General features: G+C 52.2%; 1 pseudogene; it reads right to left on the bottom strand.

The window, feature by feature from the left end:
• Window positions 1-16,006: 16,006 nt before the first annotated feature.
• LOC127187017 (homeobox protein BarH-like 1) lies at window positions 16,007-18,757 on the bottom strand (annotated as a pseudogene).
• Window positions 18,758-21,869: the final 3,112 nt, after the last annotated feature.

The following is a 21,869-nucleotide window of genomic DNA, read 5'->3' as shown; positions in this document are numbered from 1 at the left end:
CACAGAAAGCCTTGACATTGAGTTCAGACCTTGGCCTTGCCTGCTGTCGTTTCTTGGTGGTGCTACCATAAGGAGCCGTCCAGCCTGGCTGGCCCTGCGCAAGACAGAGACTGGGGTAATGCAAAGGGCTTAAGTCTCTGTCCTCCCATTGGTGATTCTGCTCCCAGGCCTGGATTCTGAGGACATTCTGCCTGATGACTCAGAGCCTCAGGTGTGCTAAGGGATAGAACAGGGAATCAAAACATTCCTGTCGCCACTGGGAAGTCAGGCGTGTATGGTAGGGGTCGTCTGAGCAGCTCCCAGGAACAGCAGGCTACATGGCTCCCAGCCACACAAATAGGCCTTGAAAAACCACAGGGCAGTGGGAAAGAAATGGCTCAGAGCAAGGCGGCTTGGTGACAGAATTATCCCAACCACCCAAATAAAAAGCTCCCTTCAGTCATTCATTTCTTTATAAAATATGGTCTGAGGGCCTGTGTGTACCAAGCACAGTCCCAGACTTCCAAAGAATAACACACAAGTGTGTATGAGTGTGAGAGCCCTGCCATTCAACACATCAGAACTATGGCAGGAGGGAGAGGGGGAAAAAAAGAGATGGCTGGGATGTGGCTAGCACTTACTCCTGGTCACTGACATCGTAAAAGCCACATATGAAGGGCCGACGACAGCACTCTTCAGTCCAAAGTCCTCAGGACAGCCTTTGGAGGGGATAGGATGCCTCTCATGGGAGAAGCATGGTTTCCTAGCTTGCTACTCACAGCTCAGTCAGTGAAAAGTCAGATCTGAACTTTTCCTCCCCAGTGTAGGCAGCAGCTATGAGTGGTACAGAACCTGCAGAGATGTGCGTGGCTGTATTATGTACTATGTACTGGTCAACCCAGTGTTTAGCACACCCAGGTAGCCAGAGAGTGAGACTCACCCTGTGGTCCCTTCCTTCCTCCCAGGGCTGCAAGAGCCTACAGTGGCTGGGTCTGCTGTGAGCAGCAGGAGGTCACAGGTAACCAAGAAGGCTGGCCCTGCCCACCCAGACTCTCAACTGTTTAGGGAAACAGGAACACAGTCGATGGTCAATGTAACAAGGACATTAATGTGGAGACCCAAGGGAGAGCAAAGAGAAGACACCTCCTAGGCAGAATCGTAAAAGAGAAGCAGGCGCCCACTGACCAGTAGGCAGGGAGTGAAGTATCAATGATGAGGCAGGCCAAGGACGGGCACTGTCCAAGAGGACTGCTTTGAAGCTGCATCCTGCATAGTCTCTGCTAAGACAGACAGCAGGGCCAAAAATCACCCTTAGGAGAAAGCCACACTCCATGCTGCCAGCCAGCCCTGCCCTGCCTACTCTTGTTCTAGCTTGGAAATAGGGCTCTTGATTGGGCACCAAACAAACTAAGCGGCCTGGACTGGATCATAGTTGTGTTCCCAGGTAGGGAGGAAGGACCAAGGGTGTCCACACACATACAGGGAGGGTATGTGGTGGGTCCCCTAGACATGTGTTCTGGAACTGTGGTGACGACAGAGGGTTTCCATAGAGTATGGAATAGGGAGTCATCCCAACAAGAGAATGAACCACAGTCTTGAAGCCCTTTATAAAATAACTTGCCACTCCACATGGCCATAAATGCACAGAGGGTGCTAAGACAGAGACAGAAAGCCCGCTGAGGGCGGTGGACACAGCTGATGCCTGTGATCCCAGCACAGACAAGGTGGAAACAGGAGGGTTGGGGAGTTCAATGTCATCCTTGGCTATGTACTGAGTTTTGAACACCTAGAACAATCATAGAAGGAGGTTAAGATAACGTGGCTGCTTTGGAGAACTGTCTGGAAGTATCTAGAAAAGCTGAACTGGGTGCAGTCTTTGACTCAACAATCCCACCCCAAGAAACATACTGAAATGTATAGATTCACCAGGGGACATGCCTCCATTTGTCAATGCACCCGCCCACACTCTCTATATTGGTGTAGTCTGTACACCCAACCCAATCCTTAGAGCTGAAGACATGAGTAGAGGGAAAGAGACAAAGACACCTGGAGAGAAACACAGAAAGCAGGCTCTTCAAGGGTGGGGTGTGAACTATGAAGCACACCAGGCAGAGTTAAAGAGGTTGGGCTGGGGGTAGCACATGAGAGTCTGGGAAGCGCATGCACCCAGAAGACATCTGAGCATCTAAGTGGCAGTGAGAGGCTCAAAGAGGTTGGCTGGGGCAGGGCTGGAGAAACAGTCTAAGGAGATGGAGCATCTGCAAAGTTCCTTGGGCAGGTGGTAGAGGGCCATCCAAGGGGCCAGGGTGCTTAGGGCTGATAAAGAAGAGGAGGAAGAAGGGGCTGAGGAGATGTCTCTGTAAAGCACTCTCTGAAGACCTGAGCCTGATCTCCAGCACTCATGGAAATATAATGCGGGCTATGGGTGTAATGACACGTATTTGTAATCCCAGACCCGGAGAGGTGGGGACAGATGGCTCCCTGAGTCATGCTGTCCAGAAAGACAGACCCTGGTGTTGTTTTGGTTGTTTTTCTTTTCTTTTTGAAGATTTATTTATTTTATTTATTATGTATACAGCGCTTTGCCTGCACGTACATCTGCAAGCCAGAAGAGGGCATCAGATTACATTATAGATGGCTGTGAGCCACCATGTGGCTGCTGGGAATTGAACTCAGGACCTATAGAGGAGCAGTCCGTGCTCTTAACCTCTGAGCCATCTGTCCAGCCCTTGGTTGTTTTTCTTTTCTTTCTTTCTTTTTTTGGGGGGAGGGGGCAGCATGTTTGAGACAGTTGCTCTGTGTAGCCTTGGCTGTCTGAGACTAAAGGTGTGTGCCACCACGCCTTGATCTTTTTCTTTCTCTCTTTCCTTTCTTTCTTTCTTTCTTTCTTTCTTTCTTTCTTTCTTTCTTTCTTTCTTTCAGGTAAGGCCAAGAGATGGCTCAGTAGTCCCTTGCAGAAGACCCAGATTTGGCTACCAGCCCCCGCATCCAGTGGCACACAACCACCTATGACTCCAGGTTTGTGGACTCCAATGCTACCTCGTGGCCCCCACGGGCATCTGCACACATGTAGCATACATAAACCCACACAGGGACCCACCCTGACTCACAAAAAGAAAAAGAGCTAGGTAAGAAACAGAAGCAAGAGGGATGGCAGGGTCCACCCTCCTGGCCACCTCCCTGCAGAGGCAGGAGTGTCCTCGGTACACCTGGATACTTTACAGACTATTAAGTCTACCATGGAAGGCCAGGACCTAGGCTGCCCGAAACCTGATGTGGCCACCCAGCGATCTGACAGCACTCCTTTCTAATTAGCCCTTCTTTGGGACCTTGGAAAGAACTGTCACAAATCGGAGCATATAACAGTGTGAAAGGCCAGGCCACTGGGTTTGCAGTACCCCAGAGAAGGAGCGTGGTAGGGCCACCCAGCAAAGGCACATCATGCAGTTCCCATGCGGTCTATGCTTCATGCTGCCAACCACTCTCTGACGCCATAAACACCCCAACCTTGGCAGAGACCCTCCTAGTCATGTTCCTCACAGCCTAAACAATACACCTTTAATAGAAAGAAACACACAGCCCCATTTATATAGAGTGTAAAATAGATTAAAATAATTTTAAATGTATGAGTCACTCACTGAGACCTTTTTTTTTTTTTTTTTAAGATCACAAACAGCACTTTGTGGTGAGGATAGCCATGAAGACGGACTTGTCCTGCAGGGGACCCTAGCAGGGCAAGGGCCTGACCGGGTATGGAATGCTTACTGCACATGCCTGTGGCCTGGCTTTTTCAGGGGTGGCACCCTGAGCCCAGCCTTGAGCCCACAGAATTAATGACATAGGGAATACACCCTACTTTGTCCTCCATCATGCGTACCTAAAGAGCAGGAGGTGACCCTGTGCACTAGATATGGGAGGGTGCAGAAATAATGCTACAGAGGTCACCTGGGATGCAGCCTTTCCATTTACCAAGTGACACCGAAGGCTGGAGGCGCCCATGTGGTGAAACACTCCTGCAGTCATGCAGGACCTCCCTCTCTGACAGACAGCCTTGTGACTGATGCTGGCAGACAGTTCCCCTTTATCTACACCAGCTGCCCCCAGAATGCACCCAGGAACTGTTTCCAAGGTATCATATGCATCAGAGCCCGCAGCTCATCCCTGCTCCTGATTCCCCTATGTATCTTCTCGTGTGGCCCTTGGATCCTCCTGACTGGAAACTGCTTGCTGAGCACCAGGTCACACTACGTGAGGCTATCGTGGGCCTTCTGCTCCCTTGGGGTCCTTCCCACCCACACTCAGCTTAAGACAACTCTGAACACACTCTCCTCCATCTTTCAGACCCCATCTTCACCAGCTACCTCCTAGATTATAGCAGCCCTCCCAACAACTCCTGCTGGGGTCTCAGTTCTCCCACACACAAGGGAAGGGGACCCCCAGACCTCTCTCAGACCCTCCTGAAGAAGAAAGCTGAAGCCTGGCCATGCCTCATGGCTTCTAGCTAGACATCCCAGGAATCTTATATCTGCTGTCCCTTCTGTCCCCACCTCTTTCTTTCCAGCTTCTCAGCTTCTCAGTGGTGCTTGTCAAGTTTCTCACACACCTCTCCCTTGCCTGCTTTATTTTCACCAAAGCTCACGTTGCATTCTCTCCTTACTTATTTGCTCACTGTCTGTCCTTTCCTGCAAGTACTCACCAGTGTTCATGGAAAGCAAAGCCCAGGGCTAGGGTTTGGCTCGCTTGGTAGAATGCTTGCCTAGCATGCCGGAAGTCCTGGCCAATTCCCGGCACAACAGAAAACAAGTGTAGAGGCTAATGCCTATAATAATCTCAGTACTTAAAAGGCAAGAGTCGGAGGACCACAGGCTTAAAGTCACCCTCAGCCATATAAAGTTTGAGGTCAGGGGCTGGAGAGATGGCTCAGCGGTTAAGAGCATTGACTATCCTTCCAGAGGACCAGGATTCAATTCCAAGCACCCATAGACAGACAGCTCACAACTGTCTAATAACTCCAGTTCCAGGGAGTCTGACACCTTCATGGAACCAAACACCAATGCACATACAATTTAAAAATTTATATATATATATATATATATATATATATATATATATATATATAGAGAGAGAGAGAGAGAGAGAGAGAGAGAGAGAGAGAGAGCGCGCGCACCTGGGATATGTGAGCCTCTGTCCCAATGAAAAAGAGGGGGAATGGGGAATGGAGTGAGTGAGGCGGGAAGAGGAAGAGGAGGCAGCAGACATGAGTCCATACTTAATGAATGAAACATGTATGAATGAATGCTCCGAGGTGACAGGAGAACTCTGGAGCTTATGTAGTATAGGCACAATAACAGTTCTGAAATGTGTGTAAAATATGCATAGTATAAAATTATCCTGTCCACGAGGCTGGAGAAATGGCTTAGAAGTTAAGAGCATAGACGGCTCTTCCAGAGGACCCAAGGCTCAACTTCCAGCACCCCCATAGCAGTTCATGACCATTTCTAACTCCAGTTCCATAAGATTTGACGCCCTCTTCTGGCCTCCACAGGCACTGCATGCACAGGGAGCACAGACACATGCAGGCAAAAACACCCATCTACATAAACTAAAAAGAAAGTAAATAAACTTCTTTTTTTTTAAAGGTGTAATTGAGTGGTTTTAATGACATTTGCATTCACACTGCTCCCCTGAGCTCACCATCTCCAGAACCAAAACTCTGTGCCCACTGAATAAGGGACCTGGAGAAAATATAGTCACCATGCCCTGCATCAGTACCAAATCATGTAAGCTCCACACTGCAGGAACAAGGGTCAAGACAAGCTCAGAAACTACTGTGAGCTTCTGTGAGCTGCTTCTTAGTGTTTGGGACACCTGCTGGGGCCAGGGGTGGGATCTTGTCTCCATGTCCCCCCATTACATGCACAGTGAGGGGGCTGAAAAGCTCTGTAGAATAGGTCACAGGGCAAAGTGACTTACTGGCCAAAGGGCATCTCTTTCCTACCCATTGTTCCAGCCAGCCTCATCATCTGCCCACAGTCTCAGAATCTTCTGGCCTAGTCCCTAAGGTATTCTCAAAAACTACAGACAAAAAAAAAAAAAAAATGTGTGTGTGGGGGGGGGAGGGGTTAGAAACCAACCAGTCACCCCAAGGCCTCCATTCTACCTCCTGCGGATGCTAGAGGTCTTCGGCACATGAGTCTTATGGGAGCTGCCCCATGGTTGGCTTATTTTGCTGAGTTTGTTGTCCTCTAAGCCTATACCTTTTTTTTTTTTCAATCATATGCCATGATTTTCATTTTTCCATGGCTGAATAATATTCAATCATATGTACACATCACATTTGGTTATCTGTTTATCCAGTAATGAGCACCTTGTGGATAGAGTAGATGTGAACATGGCTTCCCTTAAACATGGCTGCCCTGGTTGGCTTTAATTGTCAACTTGACACAGCCTAGAGTCATCTCAGAAGAAAGCCTCATTTGAGGAATTGTCCAGATCAAAGTGCCCTATGGATGTGTCTGGAGGGGAATTATCTTAATTGATGTAGGAGGGGGTCTACCCACTGTGGGCAGTACCATTCCCTACAAAGGTGGTTCTGGGATATGGAAAGAAACTAGCTAAGAGTGAGTGAATGAGTGAGACAGCAGTGTTCCTTCCTTCATGGGTTCTGCTTCAGGTTCTGGTCCTGACTTCCCTCAACATAGACTATGGCCTTGAAGTGTATGGTAAATAAAAGTCTTAACCCCCCAAACTGCTTTCAGTCAGTGTTTCATCACAGCAACAGAGAAAAAACTAGAGCGGTGGATGCATCAGTTACCTTTTTTGTTGCTGTGACCAAAATACCTGACTAAAAAAAAAAAAAAAAGGGGGGGGGGAGGGCTTATTTTAACTCACTTTGAGAGTACAGTTCATCACAGAGAGTCATGGTGTTAGGAGCGCGAGGCAGCTGGTTACATTGCGGCCACAGTGAGAAGGCAGAGACAGAGGGATCTGCACTGCTTTCTTCATTTTATTCAGCCCAGAACCGCAGCCTATGGAATGATGATGTTCATCTTTATGGTGGGTCTTTTCTCTGGTCTGTTAACTGAACAACCTAAAAACCCCACACAGGTCCACCCAGTCTTCTAGATGATTCTAGGCCCTGCCGAGTTCACAGCCAATATTCAGCCTCACAATGAAGATACAAACAAGGTGCGGTTACCTTCTGGTTGCGAGAGGGAGAGAGGGAATGAGGAAAATGATCGCATGGGTGAATGCGTGACGCATTCTGCAGGTGTACACTTCTCTCATAAATCCCATAAACTCATCTTCCCATTCCCTGCTTCCTCCTTTCCCTCCCTCTTCCACCCATCTTTGAAAGAAACCAGGAAGCTCTTTGTGGACTGGGTCTCCCATAGTCCAGTCAAGCTGCAGGCAGGTTCCTGTCACAAAGGAACATGTTCAGAAGAGCTCCCACCAGCTTATCTTCCTACGAAGCCCAAGATCCCCTTGTGGAGGATGCAGACGAGCATCCAGCAGCTGCCACCGCAAACCGGACTAGACAGACAGCAGGCAGATACTCTGCTCAGAGACTTTGCCTTTCTTTCTCCACCTTCTTTGCCATTTTTGTTCTTTTCTCCCCCCTTACCCACCAGGGTGTAGAAGAACAGCCAATGGATGCTTGAAGAGGAACTTGTAGCCTGTAGAAAGTCCTCAGAAAGCGCCTACCCGGGGACGCCCTTACGCTTCATTGTTTGACTAACTGCTATTTAAATAAGACCCCATTCAGCCTAGACAATTCTGAGACGTGACCAGGCTGCATTCCCCCCACATCTCCTGCCATTGAGGAATTTACCATGATACAGCTGGTAAAAGAGATGTACACAGCTGCAGAATGCTGCTGCGTGTCTCCACTGGCAGCAACAGGAGTTTGACCTTGCAGGGAGACTTGTCTGGAGCCTAGTGTGGTCACTGGCCCTGGGTTTGAAGCTACTTGGTATTTATCCACCAGCTCCCGCTAGCCCCTGGCTAATACACAGGCTGGGGTGAAAGGTGTGAATTCCTGGGTGCTCCCAGGCTCTGATAGCAACTGCAGAGCCTTAGCCAAAGAGAAGACCACATGGTGATCATCCACTCACCATCCATCTGTCCATCATCCATCCATCCATCCACTTCTCCACCCATGTACCCACCCACCTACCCATCCATATGCCTATCCAGCCACTCATGCATATACCTATACACCCATATATATACATTCACAAGTACACCATTTACCTACCTACCCATCTATGTATCCACCCACCCACCCACCTTGCTATTTTTCATCCATCCCTCTATCCATTGATTGTAGCATCTAAAAGGCAGAGGAGGAACTAGTAAAGGATAGTCATAGTCACAGCCTGGCCTGACCTGCAAGGTCCTGCACAGGCAGTCAGAGCAGAGATTCCCCCAGTCAACGCTGCCAAAGCTCTTCGCATCACCTCGCTCTTTCTTCAGTTTGCCACTAACTGGAGCTGGGAGAGGGGATTTTATGTTGTGGACTCAGTGAAAACAAAGAGCAAGCTAAATATTGTTAGTTGAAAGCCTCAAAAAATAGACAGTAGCTAGGACCCCCAGGTCCAGTCACAGCCCTTCCACACACAGACACCGATGGAAGAGACAGGCTGGAATGCAACAACCATATGCTCCTATGGCCTGGCACACAGCACTAACTCCACTGGTGCAGACAGTGGACCTTGGTGGCAGTAGAGTCCTCAGGGAACTCAAACGAGATGTCGGTTCCTCCCTTGCCAACACCCACTCCATTTTCCTTTAACCCCTGTCCCGTTAACTCTGCAAGCTTGTAGGGTGCACCACCTCAGTAGCTCCCATCATCCCATTTTGAGAAGAAATAAATCCAATTGCTATATACCCAGGCACCTCAATGAGACCACCAAGTGTTGTTATTCTCCCCATTTTAAAGAAGGGGAAACTGAGTCACAGAGAGAACAGGTACTGTGTCCACAGTCCCAGTTAGCTCTTAACTGCAGGTCTGTGCACACAGGGTGTGTCACAGAGGGACAATGCTGAGTAGACAGGAGCATGCTGAAGACTCAGGCCGTGCCAGGGACTGAGAAACAAGACTCTACAAAACAGGGGACCTGAGGGTGATGAGCCTCAGAGAGCAGCACTGGGTCAGAGTCACAGGGGTTTGAAAGCCTAGGTTTGGGGGGGGCTTTCAATACAAAGCAGGCATTGAATAGCTTATGGAAGGAGGGAACTGGATGGTCATGCAAGCAAGGAAGGCTTTCACTGTGTTCCGTTCCTCACCATCCATCAGGCAAAGGACTCAAGGTCTGCACTCAAGGCTGCATGGTGGTTTGGGAGCCTAGACTTCATAGTCTTCCTTTTATAGTGTCCTGAAAGCTTTCCTTTCTTACCTTCTTTCTCTTTTTTTTCCCCCTGCTTGCCTTTTACCTTCTCTCTGCTCTGAGGCCACCATTTTCTCCTGCTCTCCTTTTGTGACCACCATGCCCCGCAAATTGTCTCACTTTTCCTACAAGTGTAGGTCAATTTTTGACATCTCGCTTTGCCCACACCTCTGTCTCTCTCCGCTCCTCTTCCCTTCCCTCTTCTCCCCTCCCCTCTCTTTTTCTTTCCTCCCCATCTCTGTGCTGCCCCCCCCCACCAACCTCACCCAGAAAGGGGGTAGGGCCTAGCTCCCTCCTCCACCTGCCCCTCCCTCCAGCAGCGCTCCTGCAGCCTGCCTAATGCGTTTCACATGGCGCGTCAGTCAAACGCCCTTCTAATGTCCTTAAAGCACGCAGAAAATTGCAACCTTATGAAAAAGAAAGAACACGCACATGTACTTGCTCACACACACACACACACACACACACACACACACACACACACACACACACTTTCCTGGCAGGGGTTGAGCATATGCTCCCAGCCCTATTAAAGTTCAAGTGTGCAGTAGAGTATCAGATCATGGGAAAGCCTCCCAAGGCTGTCTCCTTCAAACCACCTTTCAGGTAGCTCCTGGGTCCACCTCCTAGGCTTTCCCTCTGTTCCTCACTTCTACTTGCCATTTCTTTCATGCCTTTAGGCCAAACTCAAGGAATGCCCCAGGACCTTTGCACTTGCTCTGATGCTGATCTTCCCCCAGAGCTAGCACAGACACTTCCTTCTTGTCACTGAGGCCTCAATAGAAGCTCTCTCAGCTTCAGAATCTTCACGACCAAAGACTCCCTCCATCCTTTGCCTATGACCTGCTTAATTTTTTTCTTTTTCTTCTTTCTTCTGCTCTTCCTTTTTTTGTTTTGTTTTGTTTGCTTGCTTGCTTTGTAGTCCTATCTGTCCTGGAACTCGTTTTATAGACCAGGCTGGCCTAGGACTCATAGAGATCTGCCAGCCTCTGCCTCCAAAGATTTCTGGTACTAAAAGAGTGAGTCACTGCACCCAGCACAGCTGCTTAATTTTCAACTGACTTCTGTCACTCTGTGCAGTCACCTCTGGTTTTAATTGTAGCTTTATTATCCTCTGTCTAGCCTGTTCCCACCTGCAGTATGAACTTAAGGTTGTGGGCAGTGCCTAGCAGTGTTTGCTCACAGCAGGTGCTTAGTACTTATTGAACAAATGTTAGGATTCCTTATGGGGGGCGCGGCTCAAGGCATTGGGGACCCTAAGGCATCTGAGCCACCCCAAACCAGACCTTCAGGCCACTAGGCAAGGAGTTGTGGTGACCCCCCTGAACCAAATCAGATCCAAATTCCATTCGTGGTGTCGGTGTGTACCTGAGCAAGCTGCTTCTCTCTTACTTCACCGTTGATAGATGTAGGAGGCACTTCAGGCTTGGGGAAACAGGCTGTGTTACCAGCACTGGGAGCTGCCTGCCACACTCCAATACATTTGTTGTCGTTTTGCTTATTTATTTATTTGTTTGTTTGTTTCTGTGAGAGAGACTGGGGTTTCTCTAAGAGTCCTGGCTGCCCTGGAACTCAATTTGTAGACCAGGCTGGACTTGAACTCATAAAGATCCACCTGCTTCTGCTTCCTGAGTCCTGGGATTAAAGGCATGCACCATCACTTCTGGGTGCTTCTTAAAAGAAAGAAGAGAAGCATGGAGGAGAGGAGAGGAGAGGAGAGGAGAGGAGAGGAAAGGAGATAGCTCAGTCAGGACACTGCCTGTCCCACAAACATGAGGACCCATTTAGAAAGAGCCCCAAGCACTCTTGCACAAGTGTGCTTGTGCATGATGGTGTGTACTTGTAATCCAGAGCTGGGGACATGAGACAGGAAGACCTGGGACACCCCCCTCCCCCGCCAGATGGTCTAGCCTGATTGGTGAGCCCCAAATTGCAGCGAGAAACTCTGTCTCAAAACACAAGGAGAACAGCTCCTGGAGAATGACACCTGAGGTTGACCCCTGGCCTTCACACACATGCGCACTTGTGTGTATGCACACTTGCATGTACATGCACACATACATAAATATTTTTGAAGGAAGGAAAGAAAGGAAGGTTGGCCCGCGTAGGAGCCTAACATATATTAGAGGGCTTGAGATGTCGTGATGTCAAGAGTAACTTCCTGAAGAACTAAGGGGGTTGGAGCTAGCGTTGCCAGTGAAGCTGCAGCGGCTCGTTGCTTTCCCACTACCTGGGAATTTTATTTTCTGCTTACCAAAAGATCCTTTGCAGCATTATTTGGACATAGATTTTTTAAAAATACTTTATTTAATTTTAATTTATGTGTGTTGGTGTGAGGGTGTCAGAATCTTGGAGTTACAGACAGTTGTGAGCTGCCATGTGGGTTCTGGGAATTGAGCCCGGGTCCTTTGGAAGAGCAGGCAGTGCTCTTAACCACTGAGCCATCTCTGCAGCCCCGGACATAGATTTTTTATTACAAACCATTCTTGGGCTTACATCCGAAAAATAACGGAACTGCCTGGGGACACTGCTCAGTGGGACAGCAATTGTCTAGCGTGCATGGGGCATAGATTTGATCTTCTGCACCACAAAAAGAAAAAAGATTTAAAACTTGAAGGGGGGGGGAGAGAAAATCGGCTAAAATGTTGTTCCCATGGGTCCCCTCTGGTGCCCTACCATAATTGAGGTGTCCCAGTTCTCTCAGTTGCTTCGTGGAAACCAGACGAATCTGAGATTCCAACTAACTGGCCTCCCAGGAACTCCTGGCCTGGACAGGATTCAAGAGCAGGCTTGGCTCTAGAGTTTCCTCTCCCTTGCTGACGCTTCTAGGTCAGGATTTCCCAGGTTGTAAAAACAAAATAAGGGCGCAAAACGAAACCAGGTCGTGGGACCCTCTTAAGCAGAGAAAGCTTGTGGTTTCTTCTGGGACCCTGGAGTTGCTAGGGTGTGGCAAAACAGAGACTGGCCTTTTTGGCCACCGGCAGCTGGACCGGTTCTGGTCCTCGGTTCCCTGTGTCCTCCTGGTTCAGGTGACCTTAAACTCTGTCGTAGTTAGCCGGACCCGGGTGGTGCGAGGCTCTTTCTTCCACTTTGTAAGTTCCCACCGACCACTCTTCAAGAGCTCAAGAACGAAAAAGGGGTCACGGAGACTTTTATTATTTGTTTTTTAAAAATGGGGCACCGGTGCGGAATGGGCTTGCAGCTGAGACCTTGCTGGCGGCTCTCAAGGATCTACGTGCGGCGGCTAGACAGATGAGAAACCGGGTTTTTGGTGATCAGCACTCGCCGGACCTCAGAGGCAGCTCCCAGCATGGACCCAGTTTCCGCTTCACTGACCGCCCACACTCAGAGCTCAGGGCCTGGGGAAGCGCGTCTCCACGCTCGCCGCGGAGCGCGCCGCCACCCTGCCCGGAGTCCGGCGCATTGCTCAGCTGCTACCGACCGGGTGCAGGCAGCGCAGACCTAGAATGTGGCCGAGCGCAGCTGGCCTGCGGGTTCCCAGTGCTCCTACAGCGGTCTGCCCTGCCCTTCCCTGAGTCCCTCAGGTCCTCCCTGCCCCAGGGCCACCAGAGCCCCCTCTCTCCCTCAGCCTCCGACGGAGGGCTCCGCGAAATACCGCCGGGGCCACGGCCGCCTACGACGTCTTTAAGGTTTGTTTCCCAGGACCTTGGGGGCCGAAAATTGACTTGTGTGGCAAGGGTCCAGGAGAAATGAGAGGGAATCTTCCCTTCCCCCCAAATCGCCCGCCTGGAGAGAGGGGCGTGGTCGATGGAGGCAAGGAGGGGCCCTTGATTCTGGGGACCCGAGTAGGTGGCACACAAACCAACGCCTTAAGGGCCTTAAGGCTCGGGTGGTTAAGGGGAGCCCTTTACCGCGGACCCCTGCTCTTAGAACACTTGGGACTCCCGGAGCCACCTGCCTGGACGTTTCCATCTAGTCTCAGGTACTCTCCCAAGCAAGGAAACTCTGATCTGCCCGCGAAAGGAAAAGCATCCTTTTCTCTCGCTGGCTGGCTGTTTGTGTTCGCCTTGACTGATTCTGATGTATGCTCGGAGCATCACCACACAGACGACGACAAAACCTTGCCACCTCGTTCTGCACTGGGATAAACAACCGCCTTTTGAGACCCTGCTTGCCTCCAATAATCCATTAATAACTGAAGAACTGGAGTCAGGTTCGGCCTCTGTGCCTGGAGGGCGCCGTCCTCTGAAGTTTGCTTTGAGTCCCGATTTTGCCCTTAGGCCTCTGGCTCAGCTGGCGTGGGCCAGTGAGGAGCGTCTCTAAGGAAGCCTTGGAAGCACTTAGCAAGTAATTTACATAAGATTGGGTCCTTCAAATTTAGCAAAATGAGAAGGCCTTACAGGAGCCAGAACTAGTTGAGTTGGAACCCCCTGCACCCATCTACGGGCACCCCAGTGGGTTCTACCCTTCCACAGTTTTGCAGAGTTGATTGGAGAAAAGACTGGAACCTTAGTCCCCTAGGCCTTCTGGCCACCAAACTCAGACCTTTGTTTGGAGCTGTAAGGATTAGCCTAGACAGTTGCTAGGGTCTGCTACAAGAGTGTTTCTCTGTATCACTGGGGGATGAGCTGCCTGGGGGTAACTCCAAGGGCCGGAAGAAATTAGAGGGCCTCTCTCTCTCTCTCTCTCTCTCTCTCTCTCTCTCTCTCTCTCTCTCTCTCTCTCTCTCTCACACACACACACACACACACACACACACACACACACACACACACACACACAAATTCGTTCCTTCCAGGCAGCCTTCCCTGGGAGTTGTTTGTGAGACTGAATTAGGGATCCAGGACAGAGATGGTCTCTCTAAGACCTAGCATGACTGGGGTGCTAAAGAAACTGCTCACAAAGCCCCCACAAAATGTGGGTACTCTAGACCCAAAAGAACCACTTAGCCAGATGTGAAAAGTCTGGTGCTGGAGAAAGTGTGCGGCAGTTAAGAGCTCACATTCTTGTAGAAGCCCTAGGTTGGTTCTGGTTCCCAGCACCCATAATACCCCTCTGCTCCAAGGGACTCTGACACCTCTGGCCTTGGCAGCTACACCCACATGCACATACTGCGCCCCCAACACACACACACACACACACACACACACACACACACACACAACCCACAAAAAACTTGAAAATCCAAACATTTTAAAAATAAATCACCAATACCAGCGACTGCCACATTTTTTAAAGTTTAAAGCCTTGCTACCGCATAGTGCTAATGCTTTTAATCCCAGCACTTGGGAGGCAGAGGCAGGTGATTCTCTGTGAGTTCAAGGCCAACCTAGTCTATATAGCAAGTTCCAGGACAGTGAGAGTAACAGTGTGAGAGCTTGTTTTAAAACAGTAACCACCAAAACCAAAACCAAAACCAAATTACAAAGCCTACAGCATTTGGGGGCCCTGAGAAGACCTAGCTTTGAATGCTGGTGTGTCTAGCATGGTCAAGTTGTGTCTATTTTCTGAGCATTAGCTAGTAAAGTGAATGGGGTCACCATGGCCCCCAAACACAGAAACAGAAAGTCCTCATATGACCACTCCACCCAAAGGATAAACAACTGAGATCTTTTTGATTGCAAAAGGCACCAGGAGGCATCCCATCAAAGGACTGCCTAGCATACACTGAGCTTCCCGTTTGCCTCAAAAGAGCATCTTAAGGACCACATAGGAGAAGTCCCAGAAAACCTAATCAGCAACTACTATGGCTCAGAGCTTGGGGCCCTTCTAGACCATATCACTGTTGGTGCCTCCATTCTCCCCCACCCCCACCCCACTCCGCGCAACACAGAGAGAGAGAGAGAGAGAGAGAGAGAGAGAGAGAGAGAGAGAGAGAAAGAAGAGAAGAGAAGAAGAAGAGGAGGAGGAGGAGGAGGGAGGGAGGAAGGAGGGGGGGAGGGGTAGAGGGAGAGGGAGAGGGAGAGAGAAAAGAAGAGTCCATACTGGCCTCTCACACCCAGTGTTATTTCCTAAGCAACCTAGCCTCTGCAGTTCTTGGCCCAGTGGATGAGGGCACCGCTGGCCTCTCTTGAGCCTGAGGATGTTGCAGTTTCTAGTGCCCTTCCTACCTCACGCCCTCGTCCACCCCTCTCCGATTCGGAAGCCCAAGCCCGGCAGCAAGCCTCCCGCTGTGTCATAAAATATTTTTATTGGAAAAAAAGTCACCGTCTTCGCAAGAGGAGGGTAGAAGCCCCTGCGACAACGGGGACCAGGTATCAGCTGATCTGCCAGAGCCTACTCCGCAGGGGAGGGCGTAGGGACCTGCACCTGGAGGACCCGTCCCCAAGGCGCGGAAGGGTGTGTGTGCCTGCCGGTGCCCGAGCCCAGAAGGTCGGCTGGAGGCCAGGGAAAGGTGTGGGCAAGGAACGGGGCGTGAATGCACTTGGAGCACCGGACACTGAGGAGCTCTGAGACAGACCAGAGGCTTCGGCCACGGTGGACACGACTCTCCCAGACTCGGGGCAGGAGCTCCCTGAGCTCTGGGATTGGCTTCCGGGTCTGTGTCCTTCCTTGTTTGGCCCTTAATTGTCCGCGTTCAAAGTAGTAATGAAACGTTTAGAAAGCAAACGGCTTGGGCGCGGAAGGGCCTGCTCCTGGCTTCCCGCCGCCGAGGGCACCGCAGCTCGGCGAGATGCTCAGTCCTCGCAGTTCCTGTCGCTGGGCTCGCCCCGCCATCTCCGCTGGCTTCTCTGCCTCCTTGGCGCGCTCCTGCTCCGTGAGCTGCTCCTCGTGGGGATGGAGTCTTCTTGGGCCGCCCCTTGGCTTGGTAGGGGACTCCAGGCCGCCACCCTGCAACACCTGTTCCGAGATGAACAAAGGACTAGGTGAAGTGGGAATCAAACCACCCGGTGACCAGGGGCCCAACCTAGGAATCACCAATGACTCCAAGCCCTGAAGAAACAGTGGCTGTTACGTGTTGTGGAGAGAGCGGCCCAAGGTGAGGGATTAAAGGCTGCCAAGAGGTGCTTGGGATGGGAGAAAATGTCAGCCCTGCAGTGAACACAAATAGAAAGAACAGAGTGCACTGGGTGGGCTGGGCAGAGGCTCCGTGTGAGGAGGGTGGGGGAGCAAATCTTGAAGGATTCGGGGACAAGCCCAGAAAAAACCCAGCCCGAGAAGACCACCACCCACACTCACTATTTCTTCCACTTCACCTCCGATTTTGTACCAGGTCTTCACCTGCAACTGGCTCAGGCCCAGGACTCAGCTAGATCTATTCTGGAAAGAGCAACGCCACACCTCAGCAGGTCAGTCCACCACCGGCTTACCGTCCCCTTAGCCCAGTCTCTCGGCACTACCTGTCAGGGGGGATGGAGAGGTATTCTGCTTCTCGAAGCGTTTCTCTAGGCCCATAAGCTGCAGTTCCGTGAACACAGTGCGGCTCGGCGTCTTTCTGGCTTTCGTGCCAGGTTCCCCGGAGCCAGCTGCTTCCAGCTTCCCGCGAAGTTGCAGCTCCAGCGGCAGTGCGATGCGCCTGCGGTGAGGGATCCCCGGCCCCGGGCCAGCAACGCTGAGCCCAGCCCGGAACAGCCAAGCGGCGCCAATGGGAACTTTAACACAGCAGCTTGCTCAGCTTTCAGCACTGCTGCAAAGGGTGAAAAAAGCGGGAGAGCGAGGTGAACTGAAGTCCAGCCTCCGAGGCCGCTGCACTTTGCGGCGCAAGGAAGGCCTGAGCGAGCGACTCGCTGAGGACTTAAGGTCCCGGCGACCCTCCTTGACGTAGTCTACCGGGATGTCTAGGAAGGAATTGCCCTCCTCACCCGGTGCTCTGTTCTCGGGTTCCCATGAGCCAGCCGGATCTGAGATGTCAGGTTCTTATAGAGCAAGTTGGCTGCTCAGAGGGCACAGAGGTATGTCTTTCGTGAAAAAGACAACAATAAGACGAAAAGGGCGAATGTGAAAGGACTGGGCTTTTGCGTTTGGAAAAGAACGCTGTGGAATGCGAGCTTTTCATTTTTCAGACGCTGCACAGCACTTTCACCCGCCTTCGTGGTCTTGACATCAACTAAGAGGGGTCACCAAATCCTTCAAACCCGAAAGTGTCTTTCTTGTCTCCTCTGTTTACGCTTTCCCCCAAGTTCTGTAGTCCAAAGCCGGCTATTTGCCGCTTCAAACGAATTACCAAGACCGGAGTCGTTGCTCTGTGAAAGGCATTAATTAGGAGGCTGTGGACCAGATGAACCTCAAACAGGCAAACTGGACCAACTGGCACCCAGGATGGAACTTGTGCCAGCTGCCACTAGCTGAGCTGGAGTCGATATATAGCTCCTTGCCTGATAGGTCTCTCATAATTGATGGGTCTCAGCAGGGGACCCTCAGCGTGGGGAACAGAGAGGAAGGAAAGTGGGGAGGGGAAAGGACACCTCGAGGGAAGTGGTAAAAGGAGACAGATCCACCCAACGACTAGGAAGGAGGTTAACCAAAGAAATTAGTACAAGCTCTAAGCCAAGACAGAGAAGGCACACAGTCAGGGCAGACTGCCCCACAATCCTCCTAGAGACAAGACCAGGACAGAAAAGTTCTGAGCAGTGGTTCAAAGACGCGTGGAAGTCCTGCTGACCTGGAGAAGTAGAAGGGCCAGCGGGCAGGCATCACAACCAGGCCTCTTTCCCTCAAACAAGGCCTATGAGATCCCGCTGCAGCACAGGCCTCCGTTTGTCTCTAGCTGGAAAGCACAGTGCTCTAGGCGTCTGGGCGGCTTGGGCCACCGTCAACAATCAACACTGTGAGATACCACCCTCTTCTCCCGAGGCTCAGCATTCCTAGTGTGGGTAGCTACTGGCATGCCTAGTTAACCCTACCCCAAACTCAGGCTTGAAGTCATTTTTATCCAAGTGACCCGTAGACCAATCGATTTTGCATCTACCATGGCATTGCGGGCTTGGTTCCTGGGCGTGGAAAAGTCATAGCGCCCCTAAGCAGAAAACACCCACTCTCTGGCCTGGGTTGAGGACACAAGGCCTGGTTTCTGCGTACCCCTTGCTCGCACCTTCTACTTCCCTGTTCGGTGAGCAAAGAGAAGCGCCTGGGGCCTGCGCTTCCGAGCTGCACCCCATTCCCGTTCAGAACAGAGGGGCTGGAGGTTGGATGTGTACAACCCTAAGGCTAGTCTTCCACCCTCCTGCCAAGCCCAGTCCGTTGCACGGGCGGCCCCTGCACGTACCCAGGTGGCTGTGGAAGGGCCGGGCGGCCAACAGCGCCTGCCCGCAAACTTAGCAGCTCTCCTGCGGCGGCTGCGGCGGCCGCAGGCGCTGCACCCTTAGGCCCAGGAGGCTCGGTGAGGATCTCTTCCGATCATGAAGCTGCGGTAGCGGTGCGGCCGATTGTCAGCACATCCCTCGGGCGGACCAAAGCGCGCGGGCGCCCGGCTCCCCGGGCCGTTGCATCGCGGCACCCGCGGATGCGCCCGCGGGCTAGGCAGCGACGGCGGCAAGACTCGGACGGGGGCGGGGGGGGCCCGCGCGGGCTCTAGGCCGGCCCGCAGCTCCGGGCGGCGCGCGGGACCGGCTCATGCCCCCTCCCCCGCCGGCTGGCCGGGCGGAGCGCGCAGGCGCGGGCGGGGCGCGCGGGGCTCGGCCAGTCGGACCCGGGACTGCGCCCCCGCCCCGCGCGCCGCGCCCTCTAGCCGGCCAGCCCCGCGTCACTGCCTTGCCCCGCCCGCCCTGCCCCGCCCCGCCCGCGCCACCGCCCCCACCCCCACCCCTACCCCCTAGGCCTCGCCGGAGGGAGGACCCAGGGGAGAAAAGGAGGTTGGGAGAGGAAAGGAGGGCGAGAGCCCAGGGGTAGGACTAGCAGGCCTGGACCTGGGGGGAGAAAGCAGAGCGCTCACCCAAGATGATAGCCCTGAGGAAAGGACACTGCGGAGATGGGGCGAAACCGGGATCAGGAGTGAGAGGTGAGAAAGAAGGTCTGAAGCAGACAGCAAGAACCGCGCAGGATACTAGGCATTGATGAAAAGGTGGCCAAGACTCCTCTTAGAAGTGAGTGTCTAAGAGAGGCGAAAGCTGGGGGTGCGGGGGGGGGGGGACAAGGAGGGGAACAGCAGCAAGCCAGCGACTGGGTGGGATGGGAGGGGGCTGGCATGGTCAGAGGAAGGGCAAAGCCATGCCGGGAAAGGGGTAACCTTTAGCAGCCCCCCAGGACTGAGAGATGCTATAGGGGTGGGGTGAGGCAGTACAGGAAGGTGCAACTCCCAGAGTGACGAATATGCCTTCCTGTCCATATCAACCTCAGTTTAACCCTTCTGGTCTCAACTTCTTGGAGCTGCCCTGAGAGAGGGGAGAAAAAAAATCCCAAGTAGAATTGCTTAAATTTCGAATTTAAGCAAAACCTGGACACTTTTTCCTTGGCAACCACCAGACTCAGTGGACTGGTTGTGTGTGTATGCAATTAGAGCACGAGGAACAGTTACTTGACCCGTTCTGACTTTGGAGGATAAAGTTGTTACTGGGGGATTGAAGGTGGAGGACGATGGCCTGCTCTGATAGTTTCTGAGCTGTCTCCCACCCCGAAGAGACTGACACTTGGCTTCGGGAGTCTGTGGGCCTGATGGTGGTAGGTACCCTTCACCCTCTGCTCAGGGTGACAGAAGGGTAGGGTGTCCTCCCAAGTGGTTTGGGGAGGAGTTGCTGCCCTTCCTACCAGCTGGCTCTGGAGCTTGGGTTCTGTCTCCAACCCGCCCAACCCTGCCAATCAATGCCACCTGAACTGAACTCCTTGTTTAGGCCACGCCTTATCCCATGTGCCTTCTCCACAGAGCCTGGTCCTCACCCTGGGAACTGATTTCATCACACCTGCATCCCAATTCCCTTCGTTGAAATAATGTCTTCTGCCTGCTGACAGGGGACCTCAGAGGGCTGGGCCCTGACGATATAGCATCCAAACACTAGAGATGACCAATATCCTTTGTCCATTAGCCTGAGCAGGGGCAAAGAACACCTTTCCCAGATACTCTGCTGAGAGGCGACCCTGAAACCCCTTGTACAGCTCAGCCAATTGGTTATGACTTTCTGAGCTTGAGACCACCATCCGGACTGGAGGAAGGTAGCCTTGTGGCTTCCCAGAGGGGGGGACCCACTAAGACGTGGCAAGTGTTTTGCCCCCCTTCTGTTGACCCAACAGTCACCTAACTCTCTCCCACTGGAGAAAGGAGAGGTCAGTGTCTCCAGTGAGGACACGGGAATCCCAGATGGATCCCATCCCTATCTGTGGAGTACTTCTTTCTCAGGACGACTCAGTTCAAGTACCTGCCCAGGCACCTCATGATGCCTGTCTGCCTCCACTGCCCACATCCATCCCTGGATGGCTCAACATCAGGCCCCTCCACTTCCTCTTGAGCACCGGAAGGAGCATAGCCTGGAGTGGTTTCTATCGGGAACCAATCCAACTGGCCCCACCCTATCATCTTTCCTATTTTGTCCTGACAGAAGCCGCACATATCCGATCTCTGCACACCCCCTTGTAATTTCAGACAGTTTCACAAACTCAAGACTGGTCCTGGAGTCTGGGGTCTGAGACACTAGACTCTCTATTGTCGATTGCCCAGTCACCACCATGTTTTTTTATTGCCAGTAAGCCCAATTAAGGTCAAGCCCGAGCAGAGGAGGCCCATTCTCAGCACGAAGGCCTTAATTCTAGATGTGGAGAGTCAAAGACATATGCAGACCCACCTCTACTCCATCCACAGGTTGCTCCCCTTCCCCCACCCCTGCGCCCCCCAGCTCCTTGGATGCGGCCAGGGCTGTTTCAAGCAGCCCAGGCGGAATGCCTGCAATGGTTCATGCCTGCTGGGAATGAGGCCCCAAGAGCTAAAAGCTTAGCTTGCACCAAGGCTGCGAGCCCGGCTTATGCCCTGGTGGCCCCCTTTAAGCTCGGGCCCTATGACTCAACCTTTTCGAACTACATCTTCTTAAAGTCCGAGGGACCCTAAAGCAAACCTGCGAGTATACCCCGTTTAGGCAAAAATGAAAAGAAACGGCGTCAGGGATCCTTTGTTTAGGAATTCTGCATTGGCTGGGTGGAGAAGGGGTTCACAAGGAAGGGGTCCCCCTTCCACATGGAAGGCACGGGAAAAGGGGAAGTCCACTAGATGCGCAGCCGCTGAGTCCTAAGTCTGAGACCGCCAGGGCCTCCCGCCGTTGCCTAAGCTAAAATCCCGGAAACTGGCGCTCTGGGAGACGGAGCACGGTGGAAAAGGTGACCCCGCGTCCCGGCCAGCCATCCTCCCGGGTGGCCCGGTAACGAGGGACTCCAGTCTCTTCGCAAAAAGGGGGCTCTTGAGCGTGGAACCCTCCCCTTTTCCATTTTCGAGCCGGAAGACCCCAGGGCTTTAGGGGCTGTGGCGGGTAGGAGAAAGGAATGTGTCACAGTGTGGTTGTGACCCGCATCATCTCCAGCTACATTTCTTTCCCAAAAAACCTCAGGAGGAACGGGATTCTGGAGCCAAATGGTCCCTTTGCCACTAAGCAGATTTTTTATACGTCCTAGCTCACAGACATT

The sequence above is a fragment of the Acomys russatus genome, chromosome 3 (genome assembly GCF_903995435.1).
Source record: "Acomys russatus chromosome 3, mAcoRus1.1, whole genome shotgun sequence".
Taxonomy (NCBI): Eukaryota; Metazoa; Chordata; class Mammalia; order Rodentia; family Muridae; genus Acomys; species Acomys russatus.
This window is presented reverse-complemented; position numbering and strand designations above follow the sequence as displayed.